Raw genomic sequence first — 18,930 nt, 5'->3', positions numbered from 1 at the left:
TAGATTTAATTTTGGATTGGAGATGCTTAATGTGAGTCTGGAAGGAGAGTTACAGTCTAACCAGACACCTAGGTATTTGTAGTTGTCCACATATTCTAAGTCAGAACCGTCCAGAGTAGTGATGCTGGACAGGCGAGCAGGTGTGGGCAGCGATTGGTTGACGGAAGGAGAGTTGTATGGCATTGAAGCTCTTCTGGAGGTTTGTTAACACTGTGTCCAAAGAAGGGCCAGAAGTATACAAAATGGTGTTGTCTGCGTAGAGGTGGATCAGAGAATCACCAGCAGCATGAGCGACATCATTGATGTATACAGAGAAGAGAGTCAGCCTGAGAATTGAACCCTGTGGCACCCCCGTAGAGACTGCCAGAGGTCCGGACAACAGGCCCTCTGATTTGACACACTGAACTCTGTCTGAGAAATAGTTGGTGAACCAGGCGATGGTCAGTGATCTGTTTGTTACCTTGGCTTTCAAAGACAGGCAGGGTAGGATAGATACAGGTCTGTAGCAGTTTGGGTCTAGAGTGTCTCTCCCTTTGAAGAGGGGGATGACCGCGGCAGCTTTGCAATCTCTGGGGATCTCAGACGATACGAAAGAGAGGTTGAACAGGCTAGTACTAGGGGTTGCAACAATTCCGGCTGATAATTTTAGAAAGAGAGGGTCCAGATTGTGTAGCCCGACTGATTTGTAGGGGTCCAGATTTTGCAGCTCTTTCAGAACATTAGCTATCTGGATTTGGGTGAAAGAGAAATGGGGAGGCTTGGGCATGTTGCTGTGGGGGGTGCAGGGCTGTTGAATGGGGTAGGTGTAGCCAGATGGAAAGCAAATGGAAAAATTGATTTATTGGTGGTGACAGTGTTTCCTAGCCTCCGTGTAGTGGGCAGCTGGGAGGAGGTGCTCTTATTCTCCATGGATTTTACATAATGATGGAGCTTCCATGGCTGCTCCTGTACTAAGTGGACCTAATGTCAGGACTGGTATTGCTGCTAGCCCTGGTATGGTTTTGAGACCTGTTCAGAAATCTTGACCTCATGAATGTGCTATGTCAAAGGAAACTTTGACTGTGAATAAAGTTAACTTCATAGCTTTCATTAGTAAGGTTATCTACACGACTTGTATTGTGGAAAGCAGAAATGGCAGGTTGAATTTATATATATATATATATATATATTTTAGTAGTACATAATTAGACAGACCATGATTTCTCGCACACTCCCGCACAGTAGGTGGCGGCATGCACCTTAACGTTTGTTTGCGGACCGCCATGATATCAAGGAAGAAGAAGTGCACATTAATCATTTGTAATGTTCAGCTACGAAGGATATTTTGTTCGCCACCAGGTGTCCGTCACAGCGCGCGGACATCAACATCATAGATCATCCCTTGCATGTTTTCACCTGTGCGCGCACTGCAGCCACAGATAGGACAGTACAAGACGCACGTATTGTGTAATTTGGGGGAAACCATTGGAGCGTTCGTGCGAAAAACCGATTGAGCCAGTTTTTGGAAAACAATTCATGGAGTGTTTCGGTCAGCAGAAAAGACCACTGTAGTCTCCTCCTGTGGCACATTTAGCGGAAATGCTTTACCTGGTGTTTCAGTTCGGACTGTGAACCACTTTGGAGAGGAACGCAGTGGAAGCGCTTCAAATGTAAAGCAGATGAGGCAGAATTTGACCTATCAAATCGGGATTTAAAAGTATTTAATCCAAAGGTAAACATATTCCGAATGAATGTTTTTTGCCGTCGTCTGCAGGCCATTTCTGTATGGCAAGTTTCTAAATACTTTATAGTCAGTGTGTTATGTGTAGTGTAGCATGCTGAATTTGGCAGTTGTGTGATGAGGGGAACATGAACTCACGTGTCATCATAATGTCATAACTTTTTTATGAGCTCTGACATATGCCGCGGTCAAATACTTGTTGGAACTAGGAAACTCTGAAATGTTCTAATGGTTGTTGCCTAGTTATACGCGTGCCGCGTTCAACGAATCAGCAAGTCGGACATTTCTTAGTTCCGACCAGCATATGAACGTGGCAATAATGAAAAGTGTCATATATTTCATAACTTTCATCCTAAAGATGAACTTTCCTACTAAACAATGAGGAAAATAAGATCTCAATGACGTATCAATATCTTGCCTGGACAACCAACGTTGAATTGCATTGAATTCTACATCGGGCAGAAATTATCGTTTGAATCAGGAAAGTTTCCTCTCACGACCTCTACAAGCCAGAATGTTGAATACAATTCTATTTTAACATACTTTACAGTTTGGCCTTGTGGTTAGCCCTTTTGATGGTAGGAATGTCGCACAATCGGCTATATCAACAGGGAAGTATAACTACATACATTTTTCAACGGGCTGGTAGTGCAGTCATATTTCTATCACCTGAAGCATGTGCTGAACCATGGAAACACGTGCACGAGCTCAGCAAATCCTGCATGTATTTTTATGTTGTGGGCATGCTTCAGTTGATAGAAATCGGAATGCACTACAAGCGCTTCGAAAAGTTGATGTAATTATACTTTCCTGTGGATATATTGTCTCACATTCCTACCGACAGAAGGACCAAACGGTATCATTTTATTACACTTTCTGGCTTGTGGAGGTCGTGAGAGGAAACGTTCCTGATTCAAATGCTTATTTCTCCCCTTTGTAGAATGCAATGCAATTCAACATAGGGTTTCCAGGCAAATCAAGATCATGCTTTTAGAACTATGTGAGGTAGGCCTAATTTGACATAGGCTACATGATTGGCAATCGGTGGTACAGTACAGGTACAGCCAACTTGGCATGCAGGGTCAGGGTGGTGGATAGCCTGGAGACCCAATGTTGAATTGCATTGGAACTGTCAAACAGACAGGTAAAAATACATATAATCTTAAACATGTTTTACGAAAGAGATATTTACAATGAAAGACATTTAGTTTTCTATTAATTATCTGAGCAGGACTCATGGACACTGACATAGCGCCAACCTACCTTACCATAACACTATCTCTCCCAGTCAATGGCCTCATGGCAGTCTGATACATGTATTTCCTATTTCCTTTATCTTGAGTGAAGATTATTTATTAACCTGACTGGAGATAACCTGACAGTCTCAGTTCTCGAGAGGGGACTTCTTCTGTTTGTAGACATACTGTACATTGCAGGCCATGGACATAGAACTGAAAGCTGCAAACAAAGTTGTTTTGACTCCAGATCAATTGTGAAATGAAACAGGACTCCAATTTATTCACATCTTTCCATGGATAAAGTCCTTTTGGAGACAAATTGGCCAGATTTCAGTCGTTTTAGACGTTGTCACATGATATATCAGTTGCTTGTTTTGTCTCATTAATTTGATTGTGGACAACTAAAACCTGATAATTACCAGTAATTACCAGTGCAGTCTGCTAATAAACATTGGCCTATAGTTTATTTTGACAAAATTGTCCTGATCATTTCAGAACACCCCTCTCTAACCTCTGCCCCTGATGACTTCACCATGACTTCTGAACTGGAGTGGAGACAATATACTTTTGTTTAGGAAGGGTGTGTCCTGCACTGGTGTTTCTTCCTTCTCACTCGGCTGCCTGCCAAGCCAGGGCTTGTACCCATGGAGATAACAGGTGCCTTATGTAACCACAGATCCAGGGGGAGATTCCTCTGCACAACTAGGGCCCTGACCTTTCTTCCAGCATGGGACTTGACCTAGAAAAACTCAGGGCCCTAGGAATAGAGGGATGAGGGCATGACAGATCAAGAGGATCTTAAGAGAGGAAGGATAGCTCAGTCTAGACAGTGGTTAGTGTTTGGGAGAACACAGGGGAAAATGACCACAGTGACCAGTGGGGAGGAGGGCTAGTCAGTAAAACTTAGTTCACAGCAGTGTGGACAGATAACGTCTCAGTATTATGATGGGCTGTAGACATTCTAGCCTCAGTCTGGAATGGGCGACAGTCCCGTGAGTGTGGTGAAATCAGCAGTGACTCAGGTCTGTAGTGTAGTGAGAAGCCTCCTTTGTGTAGACAGAGTGGTAGACACTATGTTTAATCAGTGGGATTGGTTTACTTACTCATCTGTAATCATTGAACCATTGATCAGCACTAATGGGAGATCCAATCAGTCAAAACGTTAGCCATGCTAATGTGTGTGTGAGCGTGTGTCTCATGTTCTCAGGCCAACATTCCTAGGTCGGCGGACTGTGTTTCAGTAGTAGTAGCCAAACGGGACAGGCCTTCTTTTAGTAGCCTATTTAGGCACTCTGAAATGCCAAAACAGTTTACATAGAGAACATTTGCATTTGCCCACTGCTGGATTAGTCTGCTCTGTCTGCATGTCTGCAAACCCTATACCATCTAGTCCTTACTATAAGATTTCCCAGTCCTCTCACCCTACATAGTGCTTAGTATATGGCAGTCTGTGACTGAGTGAGTGAGTGTGTGTTATTGTGGTTGGGGCACAGAGGGCTTGTTTTGACTGGAGAGAACAGAGACTTCAGAGATGCCATTGGCAGGAGAGGATGTTTTTTAAGCCACAGCTGTGTTTATCCCAGCAGTCACTAAGTCACTACTGTCAAAAGACTTCACCTCCCCTGGTTTTGTTCCCTCAGACCAGGGTCTTCATCCCCATAGATACAGAGGTCCAGGCTTAGGCCCACGGCAACACTTATATGAGGTCTAGAAACGGGCATATTCAACAGCCCAGTCTGAGAAACTCAAGAGTCTCTCACTATTGAAACATGTGAACAATATGAGAAAGTAATGAGGGGTACCGGTGCATAATTCGTTTTAAAACTTTATCTTACAATGGTATTCTCTTATGGCCCTTGCCATTATGTTTTTATGTCTCTGGTTCCTAGGCTACTGTATAAGTTCTCTGTCAGGCAGAAAGAGGGAGGTAGGTGGGTGGGGAGAACAAGAGGGAGAGAGGGGGTGAAGGATATTTGGAAAGAGGAGTTCCTCAGTAATTATCAATCTCTCAGGAATGCAAGCTCTACTCTTAGACAAGCTGCTGCATGGCTACAGTGGCCCAACAGCACTCAGACTTGGGGAACAGATCTGTCCACGGCTCCACATATTCACCCTTACAGCAACAATGACCCTGATTCACTGTCGACTGACCTCATTTCAGTTGGGTCTTATCCAACTCTTTATGTATGTTTAGTATTGGCATGTATTGTTGTGTTGAATTTATTTCTATCAATATCCTGATCCACATATCCTTTATTATAGCAAACAGAAGGTTTTGCCTCAAGAAAAATGCATATCTATATATTCTTGAAATACTAGCGTTCAAACTCACTGTCTCTTTGCCATTTGTGTCTTGTCGGATGTTTTTGAATGTTTCCTCTTTTCCACTCATTTTTACAAAAGTCCATTGGAAGACCAGGAACTGTCCAGAGCCATGTGCATAAAATGATTTTGAAAAAATGCATTGGGAAAAAAATATGATTTGTTAATGCAATGTTCTGACATTTGCCTTGTGCAACGTACCTCTATGTGTTTTGAGCTCTGAATTTTTTGTAACTTTGAGTGAAATCATCACATTGAAAATAGGCACATTCCTTTGGTCTTACCCGCTGTCATTGCTTATTAATGTGACAATCCTTTTTAGGAGATGGATTTCATTGGGTTGTTCCAGTTTCCCCCAAGTGGTGACTCACATACATCATGTACATACAGTTGAAGTCGGAAGTTTACATACACTTAGGCTGGAGTCATTAAAACTCGTTTTTCCAAACATTCCACAAATTTCTTGTTAACAGAACAATAGTTTTGGCAAGTCGGTTAGGACATCTATTTTGTGCATGACATAAGTAATTTTTCCAACAATTGTTTACAGACAGATTATTTCACTTATTCACTGTATTACAATCGCAGTGGGTCAGAAGTTTACATACACAAAGCTGACTGTGCCTGTTAACCTGCTTGGAAAATTCCAGAAAATGATGTCATGGCTTTAGAAGCTTCTGATAGGCTAATTAACATCATTTGAGTCAATTGGAGGTGTACCTGTGGATGTATTTCAAGGCCTATCCTTCAAACTCAGTTCCTCTCCTCTTTGCTTGACATCATAGTACGCAAGAATAAACACCATGGAACCACGCAGCCATCATAACGCTCAGTAAGGAGACGCGTTCTGTCTTCTAGAGATGAACATACTTTGGTGCGAAAAGTGCAAATCAATCCCAGAACAACAGCAAAGGACCTTGTGAAGATGCTGGAGGAAACCGGTACAAAAGTATCTATATCCACAGTAAAACGAGTTCTATATCGACATAACCTGAAAGGCCGCTCAGTAAGGAGGAATCCACTGCTCCAAAACCGCCATAAAAAAAGCGGTTTGCAACTGCACATGGGGACAAACATGGTACTTTTTGGAGAAATGTCCTCTGGTCAGATGAAACCATGGAGCAATGGGGTGGCAGTATCATGTTGTGGGGGTGCTTTGCTGCAAGAGGGACTGGTGCACTTCACAAAATAGATGGCTTCAATGAGGATGGAAAATGATGTGACTATATTGAAGCAACATCTCAAGACATCAGTCAGGAAGTTAAAGCTTAGGTGCAAATGGGTCTTCCAAATGGACAATGACCCCAAGCATACTTCCAAAGTTGTGGCAAAATGGCTTAAGGACAACAAAGTCAAGGTATTAGAGTGGCCATCACAAAGCCCTGACCTTAATCCTATAGAACATTTGTGGGCAGAACTGAAAAAGCGTGTGCAAGCAAGGAGGCCTACAAACCTGACTCCGTTACACCAGCTCTGTCAGGAGGAATGGACCCAACTTATTGTGGGAATCTTGTGGAAGGCTAACTGAAACGTTTAACCCAAGTTAAACAATTTAAAGGCAATGCTACCAAATACTAATTGAGTGTATGTCAACTTCTGACCCATTGGGAATGTGATGAAAGAGATTAAAGCTGAAATAAATCTTTCTCTCAACTATTATTCGGACATTTCACATTCTTAAAATAAAGTGGTGATCCTAGCTGACCTAAGAGAGGGAATTTTTAAATGTCAGGAATTGTGAAAAACTGAGTTTAAATGTATTTGGCTAAGGTGTATGTAAACTTCCGACTTCAACTGTAATCACCTGCCTCACTGTAGAATGCCCTTCACTTGAGTGGTTCTGCTCTTCTTTATTTGATAATGCCCACCACAGAATAGAGGCATACCCTGATTTATGAAATGTCAGTACTAGAGGTCGACCGATTATGGTTGTCAACGCCGATACCGATTATTGGAGGACTAAAAAAAGCAGATACCGGTTAATCGGATGATAAAAAAATATATATATATTTATTTATAATAATGACAATTACAACAATACTGAATGAACACTTATTTTAACTTAATATAATACATAAATTAAAATCAATTTAGCCTCAAATAAATAATGAAACGTTCAATTTGGTTTAAATAATGCAAAAACAAAGTGTTGGAGAAGTAAAAGTGCAATATGTGCCACGTAAAAAAGCTAATGTTTAAGTTCCTTGCTCAGAACATGAGAACATATGAAAGTTGGTGATTCCTTTTAACATGAGACTTCATTATTCCAAGGTAAGAGGTTTTAGGTTGTAGTTAATATAGTATTTATAGGACTATTTCTCTCTATATACCATTTGTATTTCATATACCTTTGACTATTGGATGTTCTTATAGGCACTATAGTATTGCCAGTGTAACAGTATAGCTTCCGTCCCTCTCCTCGCCCCTACCTGGGCTCGAATCAGGAACACATCGACAACAGCCACACTCGAAGCAGTGTTACCCATCGCTCCACAAAAGCTGTGGCCCGTGCAGAGCAAGGGGAATAACTACTCCAAGTCTCAGAGCGAGTGACGTTTGAAACGCTATTAGAGCGCACCCCACTAACTAGCTAGCCATTTCACATCGGTTACACCAGCCATTAGGCTGATAGGCTTGAAGTCATAAACAGCACTCTGCTTGCGAAGAGCTGCTGGCAAAACGCACAAAAGTGCTGTTTGAATGAATGCTTACGAGCCTGCTGCTGCCTACCATCACTCAGTCAGACCGCTCTATCAAATCATAGACTTAATTATAACATAATAACACACAGAAATTACGAGCCTTTGGTCATTAATATGGTCGAATCCGGAAACTGTCATTTCGAAAACATAACGTTTATTATTTTAGTGAAATACGGAAACGTTCGGTATTTTATCTAACGGGTGGCATCCCTAAGTCTAAATATTCTTGTTACATTGCACAACCTTCAATGTTATGTCATAATTATGTAAAATTCTGGCAAATTAGTTCGCAATGAGCCAGGCTGCCCAAACTGTTGCATATACCCTGAGTCTGTGTGCAATGAACGCAAGAGAAGACACAATTTCACCTGGTTAATATTGCCTACTCACCTGGATTTCATTTAGCTAAATAAGCAGGTTTAAAAATATATACTTCTGTGTATTGATTTTAACAAAGGCATTGGTGTTTATGGTTAGGTACAGTCATCCAACGATTGTGCTTTTTTCGCAAATACGCTTTTGTTAAATCATCCCCCAGCGTTGCATCGATTATATGCAACGCAGGACACGCTAGATAAACTAGTAATATCATCAACCATGTGTAGTTAACTAGTCATTGATTGATTGATTGATTCGTTTTTTATAAGATAAGTTTAATGCCAGCTAGCAACTTACCTTGGCTTCTACTGCATTGGCGTAACAGGCAGTCTCCTTATGGAGTGCAATGTAATCAGGTGGTTAGAGCGTTGTACTAGTTAACTGTAAGGTTGCAAGATTGCATCCCCTGAGCAGACAAGGTGAAAATCTGTCGTTCTGCCCCTGAACGAGGCAGTTAACCCACCATTCCTAGGCCGTCATTGAAAATAAGAATGTGTTCTTAACTGACTTGCCTAGTTAAATAAAGTTTTTTTTATATCGGCAAAATCAGTGCCCAAAAATACCGATTTCCGATTGTTATGAAAACTTCAAATCGACCCTAATTAATCGGCCATTCCGATTAACGGTTGACCTCTGATCAATCAGTACCGTGAAGCCACCTTTCACATGAGTAAAATGTTGACACTTAATCAGTTATTACAGCAGCACGCGCCATTATTTCACATAATGTTCACTCTATTCAAAACTGTACATGGGCAGTTCCATCAAAAGCGGCCCATGAGCACCAACATATGAAGCTCATAGCAGCATATCATATTGGGTGTCAAATTAAAGCTGAGTCTATATTTTTAGGAAATGAAGGCATAGATACATTTTTCAAACATTTTCAAACAAGGAATATGGCATAACTTAATGCTTTGACAATTTCACAGAAGTAAAAAAACGTGTGAATCCGTTACCAAATTGGTAACAGAATTACCCCAAAAGTGTAACGGAATTACTGCAACTGAGTTAGTTACAATGGTCACAAACACAGTTGAGTCACTTGCTCCTGTCCTCCCTTCCATGGCATACTGTTATGTTCAGCTCACAACTATTTTCTTTGTCTTTCTGTTGTCTGGTGGTCAAACCAAGAGTGTTAAAACAGCCTAAGTCTTGACAACTCCTCCCTCTCTCTTTCCAGTTAATATCACCTCTCCCAGCTCTTACTGACACCTACCCATGAGCCCCCTCTTTCCATTTACTATAATCAACATCCTCACCCACTGAGCACCAACTAACACCAGACCTCCATTGATGTTGAAAATGTGTAAAAATGTGGTCACCCTGGCCTTGATGTTAACGTCCACAGACAGACCGGACTGGACCTATCATAGACATGTTTCACAAGTTTGCATAGCACAAGTACAGTACATCGAGTAGAATACAGTACTGTACATTGAGTTGAGCACAGTAGTCCAATACACTAGTACAGTATATCTACTTTACTGAACTACTGAGCTGTGCTGTGCTGTGATGTCCAGTTGTGAAACATGAGGAGAATAATTATGCATTTCTGTGTCGTAGAGATCAGGGACCCATGATGTAATCCCATTACAGTAATTCCGTTACCGTGTGTAAATCCACTAAACTTAAGGTAGGTGCCTTCTCATAACCAAAATATTTATATTTTTAAACTCAAGATGCCATGTCATAGCTGAAAACCCATCTTTTTTATTTGAATTCTGAGCAGATATTTTAAGAATTTTTGGAGAATGTGGTCGCATAAAACACAGAGGGAGATTTTACCGTAATTCTGTCACCAAAGTTTGCATCTGCACAGTTCTTCCACTAAATTAGTAAAAAAAAAAAGAAAAGTAAAACAATTATTAAAAGTAGTCATTGTGCATAGAGTTTGGTTTGTTAAACTTTGAAATCAATGGTTTTAGTTTGGCATACAATTTCAAGTGAAAAAATCGGAGTAAAAGTGTAATTCCCTTATCATGGAATTGCCGACATTATACTACCCTAAGAAGACATTGGGTTTGAGGGGGGATCTATGTCCCACACAGATCTCTGAAGGTGGACTAAATGTTGACTAGAACCTTGAACAGTGCTCTGCCACTTTAAATCCCAGTGTCCAGACTTGGAGGTAAATGTGAATGTGCTCTTGTTTAAACTAAGCTATACTCACTCTTTAAACAAAGGTGTCTGTTTCACTGCCACACCCTCCTGTCTTTGACTTGTCCCCACGGGCGCATGTACCAGCCAGGTTTGCTTCCTCACCCTGAGTCACTTTTGCAACAACTCCTGTAGTGTAAACTTATTCCAATCTTCACTTGCACAATACTATGACATTAATATACAGATTGTGCTGTTGCATTACAATGATCTGGATGTGTCTGCCACAACAGGGAGGGTGTATGATATTTATGCCTCTATCATTCTCACTCAATATTCACGATTTAAATCATAATAAATATTTAATCATGGTAGCATCCACATTAATGAAGTTTTCAGAAACATATTCTATTCTTATTTAAAATAAAATGAACTCTAAAATGACACAGTACATTATTTACCATTCATTAATATTGGGCACAACAAGGGACTAGATCAAGTGCATGAATTTCTAAACGGTAAAAGAGACATGAAAAACCCTTATACAAAAGGAGGCACTGTACTGCCGCCTCATAAAGCATTTGATCTTAAATCCAATGCTGGAGTATAGAACCAAATTCAAAGTTTTAGCGTCACTGTCCAAATAAATACATAGGGGAGTGTACAAAGTACTGTGTGGGTCTGATGTTTTCTTCAGGCAAAGCAGGTGCCAGTGTCTTAAATCCCCAGGATTACTCATATAAAACTGGAGACCTACATATCCCATGGAATTTATGCTCTGGCAGCTTCATTAAATAATACCCGCAAAACACCCGTCTTAATGTCAACAGTGAAGAGGCGACTCCGGGATGCTGGCCTTCTAGGCGGAGTTCCTCTGTCCAGTGTCATATTAATCTTTTATTTTTAATATTTTATTTTTATTGGCCAGTCTGAGATATGGCTTTTTATTTGCAACTCTTCCTAGAAGGCCAGCATCCCGGAGTCACCTTTTCACTGTTGACGTTGAGACTGGTGTTTTGCGGGTACTATTTAATGAAGCTGCCTGTTGCGGACTTGTGAGGCGTCTGTTTCTCAAACTAGACACTCTAAAGTACTTGTCCTCTTGCTCAGTTGTGCACTGGGGCTTCCCACTCCTCTTTCTATTCTGGTTAGAGCCGGTTTGCTCTGTTCTGTGAAGGGAGTAGTATACAGTGTTGAGATCTTCAGTTTCTTAGCAATTTCTTGCATGGAATAGCCGTCCTTTCTCAGATCAAGAATAGACTGACGACTTTCAGAAGAAAGTTCTTTGTTTCTTGCCATTTTGAGCCTGTAATCGAACGCACAAATGCTGATGCTCCAGATACTCAACTAGTCTAAAGAATCAGCTGTTTCCAGCTACAATAGTCATTTACAATGTTAACAATATCTACACTGTATTTCTGATCAATATGATGTTATTTTAATGGACAGAATATGTTTTTCTTTCAAAAATAAGGACATTTCTAAGTGACCCCAAACTTTTGAATGGTAGTGTATGTATAGTGGCTTGTGAAAGTATTCACCCCCTTGGCATTTTTCCTATTTTGTTACCTTACAACCTGGAATTAAAATATATTTCTTGGGGGGGGGTTGTATCATTTGATTTACACAACATGCCTACCACTTTGAAGATGCAAAATATTTTTGTTGTTGTGAAACAAACAAGAAATAAGACAAACTGAAAACTTGAGCGTATATAACTATTCACCCCCCCAAGGTCAATACTTTGTAGAGCCACCTTTTACAGCAATTATAGCTGCAAGTCTCTTGGGGTATGTCTCTATAAGCTTGGCACATCTAGCCACTGGGGTTTTATCCCATTCTTCAAGGCAAAACTGCTCCAGCTCCTTCAAGTTGGATGGGTTCTGCTTGTGTACAGCAATCTTTAAGTCATACCACATATACTCAATTGGATTGAGGTCTGGGCTTTGACTAGGCCATTCCAAGACATTTAAATGTTTCCCCTTAAACCACTCGAGTGTTGCTTTAGCAGTATGCTTAGGGCCATTGTCCTGCTGGAAGGTGAACCTCCGTCCCAGTCTCAAATCTCTGGAAGACTGAAACAGGTTTCCCTCAAGAATTTCCCTGTATTTAGCGCCATCCATCATTCCCTCAATTCTGACCAGTTTCCCAGTCCCTGCCTATGGAAAAACACCCCCACAGCATGATGCTGCCACCATCATGCATCACTTTGGGGATGGTGTTCTCGGGGTGACACGAGGTGTTGGGTTTGCACCAGACATAGCGTTTTCCGTTGATGGCCATAAAGCTACATTTTAGTCTCATCTTACCAGAGTACCTTCTTCCATATGTTTGAGGAGTCTCCTACTTGCCTTTTGGCGAATGCCAATCATGTTTGATAATTTTTTTCTGGACACTCTTCCGTAAAGCCTAACTCTGTGGAGTGTACGGCTTAAAGTGGTCCTATGGACAAGATACTCCAATCTCCGCTCTGGAGGTTTGCAGCCTCTTCAGGGTTATCTTTGGTCTCTTTGTTGCCTCTCTGATTAATGCCCTCCTTCCCTGGTCCGTGAGTTTTGGTGGGCGGACCTTTCTTGGCAGGTTTGTTGTGGTGAAATACTCTTTCCATTTTTTAATAATGGATTTAATGGTGCTCCGTGGGATGTTCAAAGTTTCTGATATATTTTTTTAACCCAACCCTGATCTGTACTTCTCCACAACTTTGTCCCTGACCTGTTTGGAGAGGTCCTTGGTCTTCATAGTGCCGCTTGCTTGGTGGTGCCCCTTACTTGGTGATGTTGCAGACTCTGGGGCCTTTCAGAACAGGTATATATACGGAGATCATGTGACTCTTAGATTGCACACAGGTGGACTTTATTTAACTAATTATGTGACTTCTGAAGGTAATTGGTTGCACCAGATCTTATTTAGGGGCTTCATAGCAAAGGGGGTGAATACATATGCATGCACCACTTTTATTTATTTATTTTTTAATTTTTTAAAACAAGTTATTTTTTTCACTTCACTAATATGGACTATTTTTGTGTATGTCCATTACATGAAATCCAAATAAAAATCAAATTCAATTACAGGCTGTAATGCAACAAAATAGGAAAAACGCCAAGGGGGGGGAATACTTTTGCAAGGCACTGTATGTATGTATGTATGTATGTACATTTAGTTATTTTGCTGCTGTTTAGTACTGTTCAGGAGATGATTCTCTTGGTTGACGTAAAAGCACCACATCTATTGTGAGGGAAATGTAAACGGCATGTCAGAGCACAGGCCTGCTTCAGTAGCATTGGGCTGGAAAACCACAGTGGAAGCCAATGGTGTGTGTTGCTGCAGTTAAATAAATAGTCCCAATGTTTATACCTTCATGGAATTCTCAAGGAACTTTTGTCCTTAAACCTCTTTTTGTTGGTATTATTATGTGTGTATTGTTTGTGTTTCAACACCCAGCCACCATTGAGATGTGTGGTTAGGAGTCCTACCATTACCGTGCCAATGAAGCAACTGTGTAATTTTGGTAGGGGAAACTTTGTGAGAATTTTATTTTCCTGATCCTTAATTTGTGTGTGTGTGAGAAAGAGGGTCTCTTAGGAATATTCTGAACAATTTAGTTGGGAAGTTACCAAAGTGCTCTATTGTATGCTTAGGCAAATATTTATTTATCTATGGAAGGCCATGCATCAAATACGAGCAAATCAATTACAGCTACAGCATTGTGCTAGATGCACTGGAATTATATACAATGTTGTCATGAATGTTGTGATTGTTGCTCTGATTTGTAGCACCTTCTCATTTTGAAATGCATGATTTGGATAAGAGCGTCTGCTAAATGACTTAAATGTAAATGTAAATGCATGATCCATTGTTGGACCTAACTTAATCTTGTGTAATGTGTGCAAATTAGGGTTGGGTGTCTGTGCCATCCCGTAATATAAGGTATTACCGACAGTGTACAAAAGGGGCAGTATTTTTTGCGGCGGAGTATTTCTGTCTGTAAAAAAGCTATTCTGTGGGGAAAAAATCATTCTGATTGGCTGGGCCTGGCTCCCCAGTGGGTGCACCCATGGCTGCACCCCTGCCCAGTCACGTGAAATCCATAGATTACGGCCTAATAAATTTATTTAAATTGACTGATTTCCATATATGAACTGTAACTCAGTAAAATCTTTGAAATCGTTGCATGTTGCGTTTTATAATTTTGTTCACTATAGACAGCACAGCAGGGATCTTAATCCAGGAGGGGATTATCTCTGCTGCTCTTACCAACGCTAACAAGTTAGCAAAACCCAATCTTTGTGAATTTAATAGTTATAAGAGATATAGCTGGCAAACAGTAGTGAATGTCATACAAGTGTAACTTGATCACCTCACTTAAGTTACACTGCAGGAGTGACTCACCTCACAAAGCTTCCGTTTTGCTCATTGTGCTTCTTTGTAAACAAACACATGTGACTGGCTGTTTGTGCCAGTAGACGCAACATGCAACAATAAACGCAACATGCAACAATTTCAAGTACTTTATTGAGTTACAGCGAATAAGGAAATCAGTCAATTTAAATAAATTAATTAGGCCCTAATCTATGGATTTCACATGACTGGGAATACAGATGTAATGTAATACAGATATGCTGCTGTTTGTCACAGATACTGTTTATTTGATATTTTTAAGCAGGGGCGTGGATCAGAAAACCAGTCGGTATCTGGTGTGACCACCATTTGCCTCATGTAGTGCGACACATCTCTTTTGCATAGAGTTTATTAGGCTGTTGATTGTGGCCTGTGGACTGTTGTCCCACTGATCTTTAATGGCTGTGTGAAGTTGCTGGATATTGGCGGGAACTGGCACAGATCCTTGCGACATCTGGCTGTACATTATCATGCTGAAAGATGAGGTGATCGTGGCGGATGAATGGCACGACAATGGGCCTCAGGATTGCGTCACGCTATCTCTGTGCAATCAAATTGCCATCGATAAAATGCAATTGTGTTCGTTGCCCGTAGCTTATGCCTGCCCATACCGCCACCATGGGGCAATGTTCACAATGTTGACATCAGCAAATCGCTCGCCCACACGACGCCATACACGTGGTTTGCAGTTGCGAGGGCAGTTGGATTTACTGCCAAGTTCTCTAAAATTGCATTGGAGGCAGCTTATTGTAGAGAAATGTACATTCAGTTCTCTGGCAACTGCTCAGGTGGACATTCCTGCAGTTAGCATGCCAAATGCACGCTCTCTCAACTTGAGACATCTGTGGCATTGCGTTGTGTGACTAAACTGCACATTTTAGAGTGGCCATTTATTGTCCCCAGCACCTGTGGAAGGTGCACCTGTGTAAAGATCATGCTGTTAAAACAACTTCTTGATATGCCACACCAATCAGGTGGATGGATTACCTTGGTAAAGGAGAAATGCTCACTAACAGGGATGTAAACAAAGTTGTGCCCGAAACTTGAGAGAAATAAGCTTTTTGTGCATATGGGAAATTTCTGTTTTATTTCAGCTCATGAAACATGGGACCAACACTTTCCATGTTGCGTTTATATTTTTGTTCAGTATATTTAAAATGTAATTTGCAAATAAATTCATTAAAAATCCTACAATGTCATTTTCTGGATTTTTTTCTCCTTATTTTGTCTGTCATAGTTGAAGTGTACCTATGATAAAAATTACAGGCCTCTCTCATCTTTTTAAGTGGGAAAACTTGCACAATTGGTGGCTGACTAAATACTTTTTTTGTCCCCAGTGTATGCAACAGTTTGGGCCGCCAAATTTGCCAGAATTTTACGTAATTATGACATAACATTGAAGGTTGTGCAATGTAACAGGAATATTTAGACTTATGGATGCCACCCGTTAGATAAAATACGTAACGGTTCCGTATTTCACTGAAAGAATAAACGTCTGGTTTTCGAGATGAAAGTTTCCGAATTCGGCCATATTAATGACCTAAGGCTCGTATTTCTGCGTGTTATCATGTTATAACTAAGTCTATGCTGGTCAGACCAAGCTGACTCTACACTCCAAGACTGCTTCCATCACGTGGACTGGGACATGTTTCGTATTGCGTCAGATGGGAATATTGACGAATACGCTGATTCGGTGTGCGAGTTCATTAGAACGTGCGTCGAAGATGTCGTTCCCATAGCAACGATAAAAACATTCCCTAACCAGAAACCGTGGATTGATGGCAGCATTCGCGTGAAACTGAAAGCGCGAACCACTGCTTTTAATCAGGGCAAGGTGTCTGGCAACATGACTGAATACAAACAGTGCAGCTATTCCCTCCGCAAGGCTATTAAACAAGCTAAGCGTCAGTATAGAGACAAAGTGGAATCTCAATTCAACGGCTCAGACACGAGGCATGTGGCAGGGTCTACAGTCAATCACGGACTACAAGATGAAATCCAGCCCAGTCACGGACCAGGATGTCTTGCTCCCAGGCAGACTAAATAACTTTTTTGCCCGCTTTGAGGACAATACAGTGCCACTGACACGGCCTGCAACGGAAACATGCGGTCTCTCCTTCACTGCAGCCGAGGTGAGTAAGACATTTAAACGTGTTAACCCTCGCAAGGCTGCAGGCCCAGACGGCATCCCCAGCCGCGCCCTCAGAGCATGCGCAGACCAGCTGGCCGGTGTGTTTACGGACATATTCAACCAATCCCTATACCAGTCTGCTGTTCCCACATGCTTCAAGAGGGCCACCATTGTTCCTGTTCCCAAGAAAGCTAAGGTAACTGAGCTAAACGACTACCGCCCGTAGCACTCACTTCCGTCATCATGAAGTGCTTTGAGAGACTAGTCAAGGACCATATCACCTCCACCCTACCTGACACCCTAGACCCACTCCAATTTGCTTACCGCCCAAATAGGTCCACAGACGATGCAATCTCAACCACACTGCACACTGCCCTAACCCACCTGGACAAGAGGAATACCTATGTGAGAATGCTGTTCATCGACTACAGCTCGGCATTCAACACCATAGTACCCTCCAAGCTCGTCATCAAGCTCGAGACCCTGGGTCTCGACCCCGCCCTGTGCAACTGGGTACTGGACTTCCTGACGGGCCGCCCCCAGGTGGTGAGGGTAGGCAACAACATCTCCTCCCCGCTGATCCTCAACACGGGGGCCCCACAAGGGTGCGACGAGACGGCCTACAGGGAGGAGGTGAGGGCCCTCGGAGTGTGGTGTCAGGAAAATAACCTCACACTCAACGTCAACAAAACTAAGGAGATGATTGTGGACTTCAGGAAACAGCAGAGGGAACACCCCCCTATCCACATCGATGGAACAGTAGTGGAGAGGGTAGCTAGTTTTAAGTTCCTCGGCATACACATCACAGACAAACTGAATTGGTCCACTCACACTGACAGCGTCGTGAAGAAGGCGCAGCAGCGCCTATTCAACCTCAGGAGGCTGAAGAAATTCGGCTTGTCACCAAAAGCACTCACAAACTTCTACAGATGCACAATCGAGAGCATCCTGGCGGGCTGTATCACCGCCTGGTACGGCAACTGCTCCGCCCTCAACCGTAAGGCTCTCCAGAGGGTAGTGAGGACTGCACAACGCATCACCGGGGCAAACTACCTGCCCTCCAGGACACCTACACCACCCGTTGTTACAGGAAGGCCATAAAGATCATCAAGGACATCAACCACCCGAACCACTGCCTGTTCACCCCGCTATCATCCAGAAGGCGAGGTCAGTACAGGTGCATCAAAGCTGGGACCGAGAGACTGAAAAACAGCTTCTATCTCAAGGCCATCAGACTGTTAAACAGCCACCACTAACAGTGTGAGTGGCTGCTGCCAACACACTGTCATTGACACTGACCCAACTCCAGCCATTTTAATAATGGGAATTGATGGGAATTATGTAAATATATCACTAGCCACTTTAAACAATGCTACCTTATATAATGTTACTTACCCTACATTATTCATCTCATATGCATATGTATATACTGTACTCTACATCATCGACTGCATCATTATGTAACACATGTATCACTAGCCACTTTAACTATGCCACTTTGTTTACTTTGTCTACACACTCATCTCATATGTATATACTGTACTCGATACCATCTACTGTATGCTGCTCTGTACCATCACTCATTCATATATCCTTATGTACATATTCCTTATCCCCTTACACTGTGTATAAGACAGTAGTTTTGGAATTGTTAGTTAGATTACTTGTTGGTTATCACTGCATTGTCGGAACTAGAAGCACAAGCATTTCGCTACACTCGCATTTAACATCTGCTAACCATGTGTATGTGACAAATAAAATTTGATTTGATTTGACAAATAAAATTTGATTTGATTTGATTTGATTTATGATTTGATAGAGCAGTCTGACTGAGCGATGGTAGGCACCAGCAGGCTCGTAAGCATTCATTCAAACAGCACTTTCGTGCCAGAAGTTTTCCAGCAGCTGTTTATGACTTCAAACCTATCATCCTCCGAGATT

At 41.8% G+C, this 18,930-nt stretch overlaps 1 protein-coding gene across 4 annotated transcripts in view; it reads left to right on the top strand.

The window, feature by feature from the left end:
- The first annotated feature begins 1,352 nt into the window (after nt 1-1,352).
- LOC118362407 (uncharacterized protein KIAA1522 homolog) overlaps nt 1,353-18,930 on the top strand; it is a 53,371-nt gene continuing 35,793 nt past the window's right edge. For 2 of the 4 annotated variants that reach the window (XR_004821198.2, XM_035742709.2), the window contains exon 1: nt 1,353-1,711. The gene's annotated coding sequence lies outside the window, so the exon portion shown is untranslated. Of the gene's footprint in view, nt 1,712-2,434; nt 2,577-3,479; nt 3,616-18,930 lie in introns of those variants that run through there. The other 2 variants (XM_035742710.2, XM_035742712.2) reach the window with 2 other exon arrangements.

Source organism: Oncorhynchus keta, chromosome 29 (genome assembly GCF_023373465.1).
Source record: "Oncorhynchus keta strain PuntledgeMale-10-30-2019 chromosome 29, Oket_V2, whole genome shotgun sequence".
NCBI lineage: Eukaryota > Metazoa > Chordata > Actinopteri > Salmoniformes > Salmonidae > Oncorhynchus > Oncorhynchus keta.
This window is presented reverse-complemented; position numbering and strand designations above follow the sequence as displayed.